Below are 18,220 nucleotides of genomic sequence, written 5' to 3'. Positions count from 1 at the left end.
AAAAGAGTTTGTCATGTGAAGGAAAACACTGACAGCATGTCACTAATGATACAACTTGAACATTTTGGAAAACCTGTATGTACCAGGATGAGTCTGACAGCTTCCCAATAGCTATAGACTTTTCCAAGGAGATGGATGGTGATATTCAGGAATATGACCTTTAAAGATACTTAATAATGAAATATGTCATAACTCAGTTAGGCAGTATTTTCCAAACAACCAACGCTTAAAGTTACAAAATTATGCATGGTTAAAGGGTCCATTCAGAATGTAGGACGGGCCAATGTGATTTTAATGTAACAGAGTACAGAAAACTCATGGATAAGATTTCAAATCACACACTGCAACTAACCTTTAAGAAACTACCACATGTCAAGTTTTGGTATAATATTAAAGAATATCCATCATTAAATGAAAAACTTAAAGTATTCCTCCCTTTTTCAACTCCATGCCACTGTGAACGAGACCTTCTTCATATGCTTCAATCAAAACAATGTATTGCAACTGACTGAATGCAGAAACTGATGGGAGAATTCAGCTGTCTTCTATTAAGCAGACATAACAGAGATTTGCAAAAATCTAATACAGTGCTACTTTTCTCACCTTTTCTTTTAAATTTTGGAAATTATCATTATATTTCATAAAAAGTGTACTTGTGTACACTTAGGTAATCAATTTACCATTGTTATAAGTAATAAATAACCAATATATTTTAATTTCTACTGCAGTAAATATTGATAAGTGTAACATAAAAACAATAGGTCTTTGGTTTTTTCATTTTTTAGAGGCATAAAGGAGACTTGAGACCCAAAAGTCTGAAAGTCATTGCTAGACAAGATTAAAAAGTTGTTTTCTGCACATATACACAAAAAAAATTTTTAAGGAATGATAAATAAGCAAACGAAATAGGAAATTTGAAATATAGATTGAGACATATTAACTAATCATATTCTGCATTTCATAGATCTTGTTTCAACCCTGATTTAAATTATCAAAAAAAAAGATTATTAGATAGGAGGAGAAATATGAATACCAACTATTTGATGATATTAGGGAAATACAGTTGCTTTTTTAGAGAGATGACGATACATACTTTAAAGAGAGGAGGCCTTCCATGTATTTTTAGAGATACAAATCAAAACTGTGAAATGAAATGCTACAAGGTGAGGAAGTTGCTACAAATTAATTAAGCGGTAAAGTGGTGAAACAAGACTGGCAACATCCTGGAAAACTGGGAAGAGGAGTGAAGGGTCCAGAGTAGTTATTATACTACATTCTATACATCTTAAACACTCAACAGAAAAAAAAAAAAAAAAAAAAAACCCTGTATTTCTCTGAGTTATAATGTGAGCTATAAAGACTTAGCATTCATGTATGCAAGTTGTAAAGGCCTGAGAAGAATCCATCTAAGAAGCAGTAAAAATAAGAAATAAATTAAGACTCATACTGATGTTCTCCATGACTCCTACCTCACTAAATAAACAAAAGCAACGAACTTGACTTCCCTATTAAATAATGTAGGAGTGGCAACTTTTTCCTGATAGAGTGATAGTATAATTTTCCCCCTGGTGGATAAAGGAGGGAAAACCTGAGTGATCTTTCAAAAAGAAACATTTTAAATTTATTAATTCAATCTCACCTTCTTCCAAAAAAGGGTTCAAAGCATTAGATAATTTACAAAAATTATTTCATTTCCTTGTTTCTCACATAAAGATGGGTTCTATTATCCCTCTAGTTGATGTTGGAGAAAGTGAGTTGCAGAGTTCAGTAACTCACCCAGAACCATATTTGGTGACACAGTCAGGACTGAACTCAGATCAGCCTGATTCCGACCCTGGTGTTTTTCTTCAGCCACTGTCTTTTCCTGTTTCAAAGTCTTATCCCCTCTGAGAATCTGGCGAAGGCTATTTTTCCTTATTTTACTTTCTGGAACAAGAAAATCTAGAAACCAGCTTACTAGGTCCAAAGTTCTTGATGTATATAGATTAGTACAACATGTATCCTTTTAATAAAATGCCATCAAATATATGCTTATTAACAAAATGTCACTGAGACACATATCCAACACGTAGATCTCTGGTCTTTTCCTACCTAAAAACCGTAAATGTATGAAATTTACAGAAGCAAAATGCTGTCTGTGACTAGGAGGAGGAATAAAAAAATAAGAGAAATCTAAAAGCTATCACTGTACAAAGGCTGCAGTAAATGTTTATTATATATTTTAGGAAATAATTAGCATACAAAACACTGGTAATGTTACATACTATATTCTGCCTGTAAGCACATATCTAACATTTATAAAAATTGTTTTCATCCATTATCTCATTCTAAGGTTTATGGACATTTTGTATAAAATATTATAGCATAAAAATATTCACTACCTTCCTTTCCTTCATCTAATTTTGAAGTCACTGGCTACTTTCATTACCACAAAAATTATGAACAGCTAGTATAGATTAGGCATTTTTTCCACCATCTCCTAATCAGGTAGAACAACCAGAAGCCAATATTATTTTAACAGAAGCTGTTTTTATGACACCCTTTTCCTCTTTTTCTGTCTTCTGTAAGTGTGTGATCTTGTATATAAACATACAGTCTTTTCACGCCAACAAATTATGCTTCTAAGAGTTAAGCAAATTTTTTTAGTACTTAGAAATGCTATCCTTTGTATTTTCTTTAATTATCATCTGGCACTATCCCATCATCTCATGTGTAACCTGTACTCCACAGGCCTAAAAACCAGTAGGTTAAGTCACTCACCATTTAAGTCACAAGCAGTATTTCTCATTGTGCAGAAAAGCACACTCCAAATCTCTCGTTAAGTCTGCTGAGATTTCCTAAGGCAGTACCTTAAATGTGTACCATGATGGGTCCTCTATGTTATTAGCCAAGATCTACCATTTTTCTCCAGTGCATGCATGTTAAGTCACTTCAGTCATGTCCTACTCTTCGCGATCCCATGGACTGTAGCCCGCCAGACACCTCCGTCCATAGGATTTCCCAGGCAAGGATACTGGAGTGGGTTGCCATGCCCTCCTCCAGGGGATCTTCCCAACCCAGGGATCAAACCCAGGTCTCTTGCATTTCCCACATTGGCAGGTGGGTTTTTTACCAGTCCAGCCATTGCTGATATCGAAAGGGACAGCTGTGGAGATCAGATATCCAGGAAACGCACCAATGCAGCTTCTGATTTCGACTCACCTATACTATTCCTGACAATGGCTAAAATCAAGGGTACTGACACCCAATGTGTTCCCTCCAATGCCTACAGTGGATGTCTCATCAGTACTGGAGGTGGAGACCATTACTGCTGGCACCAATGCAAATGTATGATACTCTCAAAGTCCCTCCTGTGTGAAACAGTTCACTTTAGTTTTTACTCTTTTTTTTATAACTTCCTCGTGTAACAATCTACCAAAGGGCTGGCTGACAGACTAAATGACACTTAACACAGAATTACCTCCTCTGAACAGCACTGAAACATGTATATTACCATACGTAAAATAGATGACTAGTGCAAGTTCGATGTATGAAGCAGGGCACTCAAAGCCTCAAAGCCAGGGCTCTGGGGACAACCCAGAGGGATGGGGTAGGGAGGGAGGTGGGAGTGGGTTTCAGGATAAGGGGACACATGTGCACCCATGGGTGATTCGTGTCGACATATGGCAAAAACCACAATACTGCAAAGAAATTATCCTCCAATTAAAATAAATAAATAAAATTTTTAAAAATTACCTCCTCTTTCTCTCCTGCTCCACCCCCTGCCTCTAAACCAAAGCTGTGCAACTTGACTCTCCCTTGGAATCATTTATCAAATGGATACACTTCCCCAATCTGTCATGCAAAGAAATTTCTGGGAGCCCTGGTTTACTATGTACCACCAGGAATCTAGAAACATTAGGTGGTAATGAAATTAATTAATATCTGTATTAAAAAATCCTATAAGAATATGGAGATGTGGGCCCTCGCATACACTATGGTGGCATTATTGACTGAAACAACCTCCACTCTATGGAAATGAATTTTCAAGAACATATCCTCTAATTCAGCCCTTCTACCTCTAGAAATTTATCCCATAGATACTTGCACATGTGTATAAAAAATGTAAAAGGTGATTCATGGACTATAGCCCTGCTTGTAATGTCAAAAAACTGGAAACAACCCGACTGTCCATCAGTAAAGGAAAACTGTGGTACATCCATACAACAGTATAAAATACCACTATAGAAAACCATGAGGAAACTCTTTACATTCTGATACAGATAAAGCTCCAAGATATAATCAATACTACTAAGTTTACATAGGTTATAAAAACAGTGTGATACAATTTGTGTAAAATAAATGGGGCATATATCAGTATTGCTTATATATACATAGACTATCTTTACAAGGATTTGTCAAAAGCTGGTTAACACTGCCTGCCTCCAGGAAGGGGCAATAGTAAGTTGAAAGACAGCTAAAGGATGGGAACCTACTCTCTGTGGCCACTTTAGTACCTGTTGAATATTTAAATGTGTATTTTTTAAATAAAAAAAATTACATAAAAATATATTTTAAAATTCTATTTCATATTTATTTAAAATACGCTACGTTATGAAAGGTGCTTCTCCTTACAAAAATATTTAGCTTCTTATTGATGTCAACAATTGAAGCCATAGCCTGGAAGGCACTAGTGGAAACGGACTTCCCCAAAGCTCTTGTGTAATTTAACTAGTAGGTATTTAACCACATACACAAATGTATCAGCTCCACAGACAGATGGAAAGAGAAAGGGTTGATTGAGGGTTCACTTCTCCACAACTCAGGTATCACAAACAAACAGTAGATCCCTGGCATTCACAGACTATCTTGATTTCTGCCATTCCTGAGTGACAGCTGAAGCTCCCACATTTAGTAATTTGCTGTTTTGCAGAGACAAGATTCTGAATCACACACACCATAAACTGAGGGGCCCGGCCAAGGTCCAGGTGTGCTCTGAGTCACAGTGCTGTGTCTGAGTGCTACAGCCACTGTAAATAAAGTGATAACAACTCTGCTTCTAGTGAAGAAATGAAACAAACAAAATGAACTGCTGGTTGATTCTAGTGTTGACGACAGAACAAGGAGAACATGGAAATGTTTATGAAAGCGATAGGTCCTAGCCACAAAACAGAAGTTTCAGATAAATTAAAGGCTGAAATGTCAAATGCAATGATGACTCAGACACATTGTGTGAACAAAACTGCCGAACGCTCCAAAAGGAAATAAGTAGAAAAGATGTGTGAATTTGTTTCAATAAGTGCTCTAGACAGTACAAAAATTGCTCATCAAGTAAGATAAGTAGTTAAGGTCTAGAGAGATCATGTACATTACTCTCATACTTTAGCAATCTGAAGGGAGGAATTACGTGCTACGATTTTTTTTCAGGTTGTGGACTGGCAATGGTCATGGGCTATATCCATCATAAATGTCAAGAATCTACTGTATCTTATTTTGGCTGGAGATAAACAGAGTCCTTCATAATCCTCTCTTTATATGATTCCTTTGCTCACATCTGCCAGGAGAGGATAAAATGGCCGCTCAGAGTTGGGGCAGAGACGCCCCAGGCCTGCACTTGGATAGCACATTCAAGGTGAAGAGGCTGCCTGGGGCTGAGATGAAGAGAAGATAACAGTCCCTTGGAAGATAAGCAACCCAATCTGGTAGCTTCAACACAAACTGAGACAGTGGGCCTTGCCTAGAAACCAAAAGTCTGGATCTACAGATAAGGTCAGTATTAAAGATTACTAAGAAAGGGTACTAACTGCAGCCTGGCCATTCCTGCTCAAACCATTGTTTTCAAAATAGTAGAGTATTTACAAGAACAGCTAATGTTCACTAACACCAGTTAAACAGTTTTAATGTTTTAAAATAAAGTTGTTTTTTTAGAATTCCATTTTATAGCTTTACCATTAACAGGTACAGTTTTCAAAAGTAAGTTACAGAGATAACAAGGCCAAGAGCTGGGAGCAGTTGTAAAATGGGGATAGGCATTACCCCAGAAGCAGCATCTGAGAATCAGATTTAATTCTATCACTCAGAGAGATGATGGGACTGAGTGAGATCTCAGTGCCTCTTGTCAATGAACTAAACTCATCAGTTTTTGGTTCAAGAGGGCAATGTATCTTTTGTGAAGAGTAAGTCAGGAATGCTAACCCTTAAATCATAACCATGAAAGAAACAAAAATGACAGCTCTGCAGAAGAGTGAGACAATAATAAGAAAAGTCAACATCCACAGTGGGGAGTCAGTGCTCTGTTGCTATGATGCCCACATGAATACCATCAACTGAAGCTGGCTTTTGGTTCACTTTGTAGAAATCATCAATCACTCACCAAAAGCTGTCTTTGGCATATTGTGACATTCTCAAAAAATAAGTCTTAAGCATCACCTTCAGTAATATCACCGAAAGGGCCTCTGCCCACTGCTAAACCCATATTAAAATGGTGTATAAAGTTGCTGAGCCTCCCTCTCCCACCCACCCTGCTCCTTGTCATCCTTGCACAGATGCAAATCAAACACTTCATGCATCATCCTCAAAACTTGCCACACTCTCTCAAGATCCTCTCTCCATCCCCTGCCCTTTCCTAAAGGAGCCATGACCTTCCTTTCCTCCTCTTTAATTCACTTTCCAAGGCTTGGCAATGCCCTGTTCTGTGACTTCAGACCAACTAACCCCTTGAAGCCTCAAGTTCCTCACCTATAAAATGTAGATGATAACAGAACTTTTCTTCATTGCACATGGTGAGGACTGAATGAGATGAGTCAGGGAACAGTTCAACACAGTGTCTATTCCAAAGTTAAGCAGTCAATAAAATCTTAACTGTCTATTATAGTTACCTGGTTTAACAATTATTTGAGTTCATGAGAATTTCTCAGTGACCTTAAAAAATTAGTCACTGGCATTTCTTTTCCTCCCTTTCCCTTCATTTTATTTCAGTGGCGTCTCTTATGATAAGCCACCTGTGTTCAAAGCTCCATTAGAAGATGTCAACATTACAACATAGAAGTAGATGTTGTGTTGTTAATAACAATAATCCCTCATATTTACATGGCTCTAGAAATGACTAGCTTTCTTCAAGGAACAATTCCTCTGAAGTAATGGACAAGGATTTGCCACGTAGGGAGGGAGTTGGACCCAAGGGCAGGGCTCTCTTCACCATCACGCTAGGCTGGCAGCACACTGGGGACCAGGCTAAAGCAGGTTAACAAGACCAAGATGAAAGGCTAGGGCAAACTGTCCCAAAGTCTGCTTCTCAGAACTTATAGGAGACCATTTCTGTGTGTCCTGTGACACAAGTTTTGTGGTGATGGAGAAATGTAACCTTCTTCGGGAGATGGATGGCACAGATCAGCGGCAATGCAGCTATCTGTGAAGCGCTGAATCCAAGTTTGCCACAGTCAGTTAGCCCTATAGCTCTGTTATCACAGTCTAGCAAGTCCTATGGAACCCCTTTTCAGAAAATGCTGAGCTATGGAAAACAAATTCAAGAAATAACATGAGAACAGGCAGTATTTTACAGGATAAAATTTATTCATCTCCAGGTTAGGAAATCAACTACAGAGATGCTATGTTCTGGCTGAGCTCCCAGTCTGCATCCATGTGTTGAAATCTGTAGTATCTAACATTGGGGAAAAGTTCTGGAGACCTAGAGTCCAGGCCTAAGAAAGTGATCCTGAGATAGACATGACCCCGCCTCTTAAGGTCTATCTACGGTTTTCTGATTTATTATCTGATGCCTTCCTATGCACTTTCATGACACCTGAGAGGTACACAGGCTGTAATGTGGAACTCACATATTTACAAATACACGGCCACGTAAGGGGAGTCAGACAAACTCAGTAAGTCTAACCCACTCCAGAGATACAGACATAGTGGAGCTGGAGTTTCTTCTACACTTTGTCATTTTAAAGGATCTTACCAATATTAGCCTATTTGACCCTAACAGCTACCTTTTAAGTTGGCCAAGAATTGTTGGCCTCATTTTACAGATAAGAAAAGATCACCAAACCAATAAACAAACTTTCACCTCCCAAAACAGTGACCCTCAGACTATACCACCATGCCCAACACAATGTATTTTAGTCAATAAAGAAGCCAAACGATTGTAAAGGTGAAAAGCACAAACAGCCAGAGTGCCTGGGTTGAATCCTGGCTTCACAACTTACTAGCTGAATAATCTTGGGCATGGTACCCAACCTCTCTTGAGCCTTAGCTCCTTCATCTAAAAAATGAATAGGAATATCTACTTCATAGGGACTTAAACATCTTCTAACTATGCATGTAGAAGTGCTTTGTACCTTGTGGACACTCAGTCCACAACAGCTACAGTCATTCTGAAGAAAAGAAACAAGTCGCTCTCCAGTGTCCACACTCCCTTCAAGCATGAGTTTACCAGATGTCTGAATATCTCAGGGCAGAGAAATGATAACTGTACAAAAGCTCATACCTTTGCACCACAAAGTCCAATTAGATTTCTCCAGAGTCCAGCGATGAAGGTGCAGAAAAGTGGGAGTTAAGAACTATGGTAGGACTCTGGGATTTTACAAACAAGTAAAACTTTAAAATGAATTTAGGAAACTGATGAAACGTCAGTAAGTATTGGTTTTTCCAAGCTCTTATAAAGAAAAGAACATTCTAACAATGAGAAAAGTATGAAAGACATAATCTCTGAACAACGACCTAAGACTAAGCCACTGGCAACCTTCCTGTGACATTTTTGCTGAGGAGGCATAAAAGCATCCTCGTGTATGAACTCTGGTTCCAGGATCTGCTTTCAAGAAAACTAACACAGAGGCAGACAGAAAGCACCATTGAGAAATCACAGTAAGAGGCCTACAGAGAAAGGAGAGATGAAAGCTATGGATCCTCTCCAAAGGGGACTCAAATGACCACAGTGAGTCTTTCTCTGTACAAGTACTAGAACATGGGTATGTAAGATGCCAGGAGAACAGGGGCTGAAGGGAGACTCTGCACCCCAATAACAGTACTTACTATATCATATCATGATCCTTTCTTACGGGAGGTTTTGGAGGAATGAGACTTTGATTTATTCATTTCATTACCCTCATGTGAATATCCACAGTGGGCATCAATAAAAATTTATCACATGAATGAACAAAAGAGAAGGGGAAAACGTAACAGACTAATTGTGGGCAAGGACTGGGGAGAGGGAAAATCAGAAACAGATCTTCATTTGTCCATCTATCTCATATTCTCCAGTGAAAATTCTAACAAGGAGGCTGCTAAGTATTTATTTACCTCTTTGGCAAGAGGATAACTCTCCAGCTCCAAGAAACCCTCCTTATTTAAGTGTCAGTGAAGAACACATCAAAAGAAGTTAAATTCAAGCCTCTTAAACAGGCTTATTCAATAAGGATAAGAGAAAAATCTAAACTCACTCTTGAAGCATCTCTCAACAAATATTTTGCTACAAAGAAAAATTTTCCTTTCAAATCAAGCATGACAGATACCAGCTTAGATATTCCAGTAACCCTGACTGATAAGAACTCTGAATCGCACACATACTGGAATTGAGATCTGTTGTGGAGAGATGTGAATTCTGCCCTGAGGGCCCAAGTTCATAGATTTTTTTTTTTTTTTTTTTTTTAGGCAGGTAGAACTGTAGATGACTTCAATGTGAAAACTGAAATCTCAATAGCATCAAGAACAAATTCTTGAGAATCTGGGTTTTCTGTCCCTATCTATGTTCATGTAGCAGATGTCTGAGTGGCAGCTAACCTAGGTTTCCTTTATATATGAAATCGATTATTAAGACGGTTCCTTCTTGTTGATATTTTTTCAAGAAACACCTCCGGCTCCTATATCTACTACTAGTCATGTTTTAATGAAAATGACTCTATTTATAGCACATCGATGGCTTATCTGATTTCCTACCTTTTCTGCTATGAAGATTACATGCAAAGGGGTAGTCACCAAAGGCAACCTTTACAAAATCTCAACTTCCTGCCCTTCCGTTTGTTACTGTAAGAAGGATGAATTGTTTGAGAGTCTGTGGCCTTAACCTACTTACTTCCTCTGAAGGAGGAACAGAAAATGAAAAATGCCTTTCAAGAAAAAAAAATGTATATAGAAAATGAAATCACAAACTGACATTAACAGTCTTACGGCATATTTAACACACTCTCTTCGAATGCTTTTACCTGAAGTTCATTTTCAAGGTACAGACTATGAGATACTCAATTTGAGGCAGAAATATCCTGAAAAGTGCTACAATGTCATCCATACACTACACTAGTAGGGTAATAATAGAAATTTTACACCCATTAGAGGGATTCAAGGGCAGAAAAAGAGCAAGAACCTGTCTCACAGAGATATTTCCATGCTTATGCAAAATATGCACAAGTTTAAATTCTAAAAGAAAACTAAAAGTAGTATCTTGTTCTTTTTTCTTACTTCGCTTCATAATTTTTAAATGCTAAAAGTAGTACATTCTTTTTTCTTATTCTGCTTCATATTTTTATAGAACACAGAGCTAAAATTAAAAGATTTACACTTGATTTCTTTTGCCTATAATAAATTAGATTTGTCCAGATTTTATTTCTGTCACAGAAGTCATGTCTATAGGCTTATCTTGATAACCCTTTGCAGCTAAACTCCTTATCAACAAATTGAAGAGCTAGGCCTCAAATCTTCCAAATAAGACCACAAAGCAATGGGGTGAAATTATTTAGATCATATAACAACCAGACCAGGGACTTCGATTCACAGTGCTCAGTCAGTTTAACAGATGGGGGAAAAGTAATCAACTGATTTTGGTGCCTCAACCATCCTACTCAAAGTGTTCCAGTAACTGAACTAGTTTAATTCTATAAAAGCACACGTAACATAAAGCCATGGTCCAATCTTGAAAGGCTCCAACATACAGCAGGTGCTTAAAAAATTTTGTTGGATGATAGAGCTTCAACAAAGGAGAAACAGTCCATCACCCTATAACCAAAGCCTGCAACAGCATCCTTTGAAGCTAAGACTAAAGCTCTGCTTGATGGACCATGACTCAAATAACAGAAATGTCATATGACTCCCACTATAAACCAGAACCACCTAATGAATCAAAGACTCTTCACATTATTTTGTAAATGGGCCTACTCTTCTGGATAGAGCATAATATCAGTAATTATCACATTTTGGTGAATATATTCTTAGTCATATTCCCTGGTATCTTTTTTTAAACTTTGATTCTCTCACTCTACATTCTTCCCTGCCTCCAGCTTCTCACCATTATTATCTCTATCCCTCATTTTAATTTTCTTTTTTTATAATCAATAAATTCCATCATGTTTTGAGTTCACAAAATGGTAAATTTAGGTCCCATTCTTTTGATTGATGATTAACTGATTTAAACTTAATTTATCAATTAATTTAAATTAATTGAAAACAAACCCTACTGCCTTATCAGGTCTCTTTCTACAAAGAACAGACGAAACCTTTTAATAAATAAGCCTAGTAATTACCAAACCTAATCTCAGTAATGTTTTGTTAGCAGCTAATGATCATTTCAATGCCATGAACTAGACCAAGGTGTTCTTTTCAGTACAACTAAGTCTTTTCCCAACTTTTAAAAAGGGAGGAAGAAAGAGGAAAGTGAAGAAACAGTGTTTTCTTCCCATCATTTTTTTCTTACACCTGTATGCTATTGCTCATCTTAGTGAACCAATGTATAAAAGCAAATATATTCCTCAAAATCTGGAAATGCGTTTTCTTGGAAATATTGTTAAGAATTACTATTTTGAAAATTAGAAAGTTAAAGACATAACAAAACAAAAGCCAATGTCATTTTCCCTTGTCCCAGCCGGTCCAAACTGCATGATATGAACTTACACAAGTTACTAAGTATCTCTGAGCACCAGTTTCCTCTAAAAGAGAATTAATAATACCAAACACTCAAGGTTACTGAAAGTATTAGGGATAATACTGTTAAAACAGTACCTGGGCATACAGAATGCACTCAGTAAGTTTCTGTTAGATGAATGAGTGAATGAATGAATGTAAAATATCCAGCTTAATGCTTGACATTCAGAAGGCACTCAATATACAATTACATTGACTATATTAACACTTCACAGTATTTTTCAAAGGGCGCCCCATGTTCCAGGTCCCTACGTTAGGGACACACTTACCGCCACAGCCAGCAGTCCCACCATAGTACCCACTGCATTTACCTCTACCTTTCACTACTAGCACTGAACCACAGCTTTGTTTTGGTAATTATCATTGGATGTGTATGGATTATCTCCTCAATACACTATAAGCTCACTGAGGCCAAAGATTGTTGCTTTCTCCATAGCCCCAACAAAGTCATTTATTTCATCCTATTCTATGCATTAATTACGTAAAACACTTTCCATCAGAGTTACAAAGATACCCAATAAATATCTATTGACTGACATAAAACACTGACTTGCAGAAAGAATAGTAAATAATAATAATAAAGCTTTATTATTGCGTTGGCCAAAACGTTCATTCAGATTTATCAGTAAGATGGTACAGAAAAACCCAAATGAACTTTTTGGCCAACTCAATCTAATATACATGTAATTCTTTCGATCATTACCCAAGTCATTAACTATAATTCACTTCCGAGGAAGAAACTGGAGGTGCATCCAGAATCGGTCAACTTTACACAAGTGCCTCTCAAAAGTCCTTATTTTTTCCTGCAAACCACCCTGTCTCCTAAAAAAAGGACTTAAAGGCTTTTCAGTTTGACTTCATAAATCAAACTCCCAGGGTAAGGGTGTAGGGAACTCCTCAAGAGCAAAGAGCTGGTCTTTCCGTGTTCATCACTGTAAGAATTCAGTAAAAATCAGTTAACTAGTAGAAATATCACTAGAGGAATTACTCAGGTTACCCAATTTTGGGACACCAAGGGTACCCTTGTCCACACTACCTTAAGTATTGGGTTAGCCAAAAAGTTCATACGGCTTTTCTGTACCACCCTATGGAAAAATCCGAATGAACTTTTTGGCCAACTCAATGATTTCTTTTGTAAATTTCCTGTCTTAACTGCATCTATTATAAATAACCTTGGTTGATATATGTATTTCTTAGAAATAAACTATCAAACAAAACAGTGGAATTATTCAAGAACCAACCTTCAATTACACAGGGACTAATTAAACAGGAACTATATTTCTTCTTTCCTCCACTACTGGGTTTCTAGGTTCTTAGAATATTGATTGGATAATGTACAAGATAAGAGAGATAGACTAAAACTTCTTAAGAGTTTGGCAAATTCAGTATTATCAAACTGAAAGCAATGACTTGTGATTTTCTTTTTTCTATCTAGATAATATATAGTTGATTAGGATTAGAATAACGCAGCCAAGAGTTCTAGAAAAAGCCCTACAGGGAACACCCCCAAAATTCACAGTCATTTGCAGGACCCAGTTTCTGGTCCCTATAGTTTAAATTCTTACTACTCCAATTACCTATTTTGTCATCTTCATTTCCCAACAGACCCATGCTAACTAAAATATTAATTACAGTACATAAATTCCCCTCACACCAACCCCTCCACTTTCACCACCCTACCATTTCCACAATTTGGTATTATTTTATATTTAAGTATTTATTTCACCAACTCCTACCTATTAAATGACTACCTTGAGATAAAACACAATTTGTATTCAGCACCATTTTAAAACATGGTCTCTTCCCTCAAGAAAGCCATAAAAGAGAAACTACTATTTTCCTAAAGAAATGAAATATCCCCTGAAAGCATTGTGGCAAGTCCATATAATATGTACACCAAAAACTAAACCAATTATTTTAGCCAAGAATTAAATCACTCTGTTCAGCTTTTAAAAACCTACCTTTTGTTCTACCCTTTTCACAAAATCTGGCTAAGGTAAAATGATAATATGACTACCAAGCATTTGAATAATTGTTCATAGTTCTCAAAACCTTATTTGATCCCTTTGACAAAGAGACCAAGGCAAGCACTGTTGCTCCCATTTTCCAGAAGGGGAAATCTAGGCTAAAAGAGTTAAAGTGATTTACATAAAGTGGTATATTTAGTGGCTAAACTGTCCTCTGATTCCTATTCTGGCACTCTACCTACAATCACAATGATTCCCCAAATGAAGAAAAATAACCACTGTCTTCCACTCAGAGTATCTAAACATGAAACTAACCATCCTAGGAAACACACTTCACTCTGTCTGAACTCTACTTCCATCTGCGATCCTCTTGTCGGCCATTCTTGCCCCCTTGTTTCTGCTGCACCCATCTACGTGAACATCTATTTATTTTGCTATTTATACTTCTCAAGATGATCCACGAGCAGAAAATGACAATAAATTCCTTTTTGACAATCATTTTTATAGTGGTATTCAGTTTTGACATCTAGACCACACCTACCACGGTTATAACGTGGCTCAATAAGGACTGTTAGTCCTCACGACTTGAGAGAATGAACTTACGTTACCAGCGGGGAAGAGTGGTGGGAAATGATAGTTAAGGAGTTTGGGATGGACATGTACACACTGCTATATTTAAAATGGATAACCAACAAGGACCTACTATATAGCACAGGGATCTCTGCTCGATATTACGTGGCAGCCTGGATGGGAGGGGACACTGGGAGAGAATGGATACATGGATATGTATGGCTGAGTCACTTTACTGTGAAAATGAAACTATTCACAACATTTTTAATTGACTACCCTCCCATATAAAATTCAAAATGTTTTAAAAAGGGATTATTAGTCCTGCTAATTTTTGTTTTCTTTTGTTTTGCCAAACAAGAATTAGCAACTCCTTTAATACCTGAGACAGAGAAGGAAAATGAAATGAAGCAGAAAAAGAAAGGGAATGATTGAAAAAAACAGTTATAAAAAGTAGAAGAGGCTTCCTTCCCTAGTGGCTCAGTGGTAAAGAATTCGCCTGCCAATGCAGGTGACTCAGGTTCCATCCCTGGGTTGGGAACATCCCCTGGAGAAGGAAATGGCAACCCATTTCAATATTCTTGCCTGGGAAATCCCAGGGACAGAGGAGCCTGGTGGGCTACAGTCCATGAGGTCACAAGAGAGTCAGACATGACTTATCAACTAAACATCATCATTATCAATAGCAGAAAAGCACTATAGTCGCACAAATGTACTTTCATGTTCTACCCAGACAGGGTTCCCTTTTGCCTGAGAATGACCTTTGTTCTGAGAATAGGCCCTGGATTACTGGAGACTAACCAGCACCCTCCAAAATTACCAAAGAAATCTTTATTGGGCAGCAGCTGTATTGCTTGTGGTGATACGCTTAAAGTTGACAAGTTTATGCTAAACACTGGAAATTCACTATAACACTATGACATGATATTTGGGGCAAACATCAGCCCACCATAGGATTTGAGCCATAGAAGATAAGTTACTTAAACGTGCTCCAAACATCTTATTGGCAATATCACCTACAAAATTTTACCAAGTTCCAGAACTTTCCACATCACAGCGTACTTCTACAACACCTATATTAATTCACAATTGCTTTGTTCTAGATTTCCCACTTCCTCAATTCCAAAGAATAAAACTATTTACTTTCAGTAAAGAACAGGTACAATTGAAGTGTGAATTAAGAATCCAGTAAAAAGTCAGTCCAAAGATTATCCAGAACCACCTCTTAATTTTTCATAATGCTTTAATTGGAGCTTCAGTCACAATCAGGATCAAGACTTCCATGAATTCAAAGCACCCCTTTCAAAACGATGTTTTTCTGCCAACCCTGTTCCAGACTCTCCTTCCTTACCCTCAAATGCAGCTTTTAATATTTGCAAGTATATCAAGCAGTTTGTTTCAACACACAACTCTTACCTAGTGGCAGTGAAGAAATAATTATCTGATGGTCTTTAAGACTGTGGTTCACCCTCAAGACTTCTCCTGGAGGCCTATCATTGATTTAAAGAGAAGAGAAATAAAATCAAAGTATTGTCATTAAAAAAAAAGAAGCCCTGAAACTCATAGATAATAAGTTGAAATTATGAATTACTGACATTGCGTAATTTTGTACACTACCACTTAATATGTTACAACACACACACACACAAATAAACTAGCTTTGGATGAGGTGAAATTGATTTTACATTTATATCACTGCCCTACCCTAAGTTCCCCTGTTTAAGTCTCTTCCATTGTATGACAAGCAAATGAAAGTTCCCAGGATCATTTGATTCAATTTTAATTTCTCTCACTGCTTCTCTTATTTAAAGTTACCCTGCAGAACACACACCGGCAGAAGAATCGATACTATGTAAGCAAGTTTTGTCCATATATTTAAGTGTTTAAATCCCAAGTTATACAAAGTATTCAGAAATAAGTCTTAACCAGTGAAACAAAATTACACTCTTAGAGCTAAATGGGGTCATTTATTTTATAACTATATACGACTATGTGTTTAAAAAACGAAATAAGGCCTTAAATTATATTTACTAGAAAATAAAATGATTAGCTCATATAAAATGATTTTATATGAGCCTTTTCAAACACAAATGTTTTTCATTTTTTCAAAGTTTTAAACATGTATTGCACTTCGTGTTTTAATTAACATTCAAATGAAATTATCCACTGTCACTCCTGATTACAGGTTGATCAAATGTATAGAAAATAATGACAAATATTAAAAAAAAAAACTGCATCTAATCCAGAGAGTGACCGATCTAAAATCCCAGAATAAAAGCAGTGTTCATAGAAGTCATGAAGTTCAGAAGGTTCTACTTTCCTATAGAAGTACCCCAACTGGAAGGCTGGGTCCTTAGACTTCATTTGCTCTCCGATTTACCAAACTTTCTATTTCTGATCAGCATCCTTTCATACAACATCTGGCCCCTGGCTCAGGTCGTCTAATCACTTCCACGTCTGAACGGACTACGTAGCTAAAAAGTAAAGGCCAAAGTTTGCTCTCGGCCTTCCGAACTTAAAGACGCGTCTAACCACTAGAGGTCTCCCCTTGGCCAGTTTTGCACGTTCGCTATTTTGCTGCACTTGAAACTTTCCGGAGAAATGCTCTACTCGAGTCAGTGTTTTTCTAAAAACTTGCGCAAAAATCCACGCGACCGAGTTAGCCAGTACGGAGACTCTCGGGCTCCCCACAGCAATAAAGCTATCACAAACAACATTCTAGGAAAATTAAAATTCGACGCACTCGCTCCAGCCGCTACCCCCCCCCCTTTCTTATTTCTCATCTCAGTTTCCCTTAACGCAAACTTAGAACAATCAAAAATCTATTTTTGTTTCGGTGCACTGTGAATGATCTCTAACGCATTTTTTTTCTGGCGGTAGACCCGAGGTGGTCAAGGAGCCAGCCGAGGGATGCAGGGAGGGGGGAAGGGCCGTGCTCGCAGCGTCCGAGGAAGTTGCATAAGGAAAGAGACTCCGTTTTTTGGGTCCCCTCAAAAAATCGGCGGGGAGGGGGAGGAAAAGGAAGCGGGGGGGCGGGGGGGAGGAGGTAGGAGGGAAACTGAAGCGACGTTTACCTTCGTCTCCCCGTGGAAGGGTGGGGTGAGAGCCGCGATCTTCGCGACCCCGGAGGGCGGCTCGTTACCCCCACGTCTCTCCGAGCGCAGACGGACAAACAGATACCCCTACCCCTCCGCGGGGAAGGCGGGGAGCAAAGTGCCCGCTTTTAAACTTTCTCTCACGGTCGCGCTGGGGCCGGGCTTCGCCCAGAGAGGGTGGGGGAGACCGGAGGGCCTTTTTCTTTCAAGGTAATTAAAGTTTTACCACCAGCACGAAAGTTGCGCCCTCCCCCCGCCCGTGCCACCGTGCCCCCCTCCCCCGCCTCCAGGGCTCCCAAGTTTTTCTCCCTCTCCCCCACCCCCGCCCCCGCCACCAGCTCGCGGGGCGCGCGGCGGATGCCTCGGCTCCTGCGCTTCCCCGATCTCCACCCCCGCCGGCCTCTACTTCCCCCCGCCGGGCCGCCGCGGCGCGAGGACGGCCGGCCGGGCCCAGGACGCTAGTGTGCAAAACCCATTATTCCGGAATGGCACACGCACGCCGCGCCAGGCGGGCGGCGGCCCCGCCTCGGACCCCTCTCTGCCTCCCCAATATAAGGACGGCGTAAACAAGTTGCAGGAAAAGCAGCCCCGCGCCTCCCCCCCCCAACCCCCCCACCCGCGCCCGCCGCCCCGGCGCGGCCGCCGCCTCCCGACACACGCCCGTGCCCGCACCCGGCCCGGCGCGGCGCGGCACGGCGCGGG

The 18,220-nt window shown here is 38.9% G+C and overlaps 1 protein-coding gene across 8 annotated transcripts in view; it reads right to left on the bottom strand.

Moving 5' to 3' along the window:
* The window catches only part of L3MBTL3 (L3MBTL histone methyl-lysine binding protein 3), a 102,799-nt gene that overhangs the window by 83,411 nt on the left and 1,168 nt on the right, over positions 1–18,220 (bottom strand). For 6 of the 8 annotated variants that reach the window (XM_040238879.1, XM_040238884.1, XM_040238883.1 and 3 more), the window contains exon 2: positions 15,840–15,913. The exons of 1 other annotated variant lie outside the window; for it this stretch is intronic. The gene's annotated coding sequence lies outside the window, so the exon portion shown is untranslated. Of the gene's footprint in view, positions 1–15,839; positions 15,914–17,497; positions 17,776–18,220 lie in introns of those variants that run through there. One more of the 8 variants, XM_040238880.1, reaches the window with a different exon arrangement.

The sequence above is a fragment of the Oryx dammah genome, unplaced genomic scaffold (genome assembly GCF_014754425.2).
Source record: "Oryx dammah isolate SB20612 unplaced genomic scaffold, SCBI_Odam_1.1 HiC_scaffold_4, whole genome shotgun sequence".
Classification (NCBI taxonomy): domain Eukaryota; kingdom Metazoa; phylum Chordata; class Mammalia; order Artiodactyla; family Bovidae; genus Oryx; species Oryx dammah.
The sequence above is the reverse complement of the archived record's forward strand: the minus strand, read 5'-3'. Positions and strand labels throughout refer to the sequence as shown.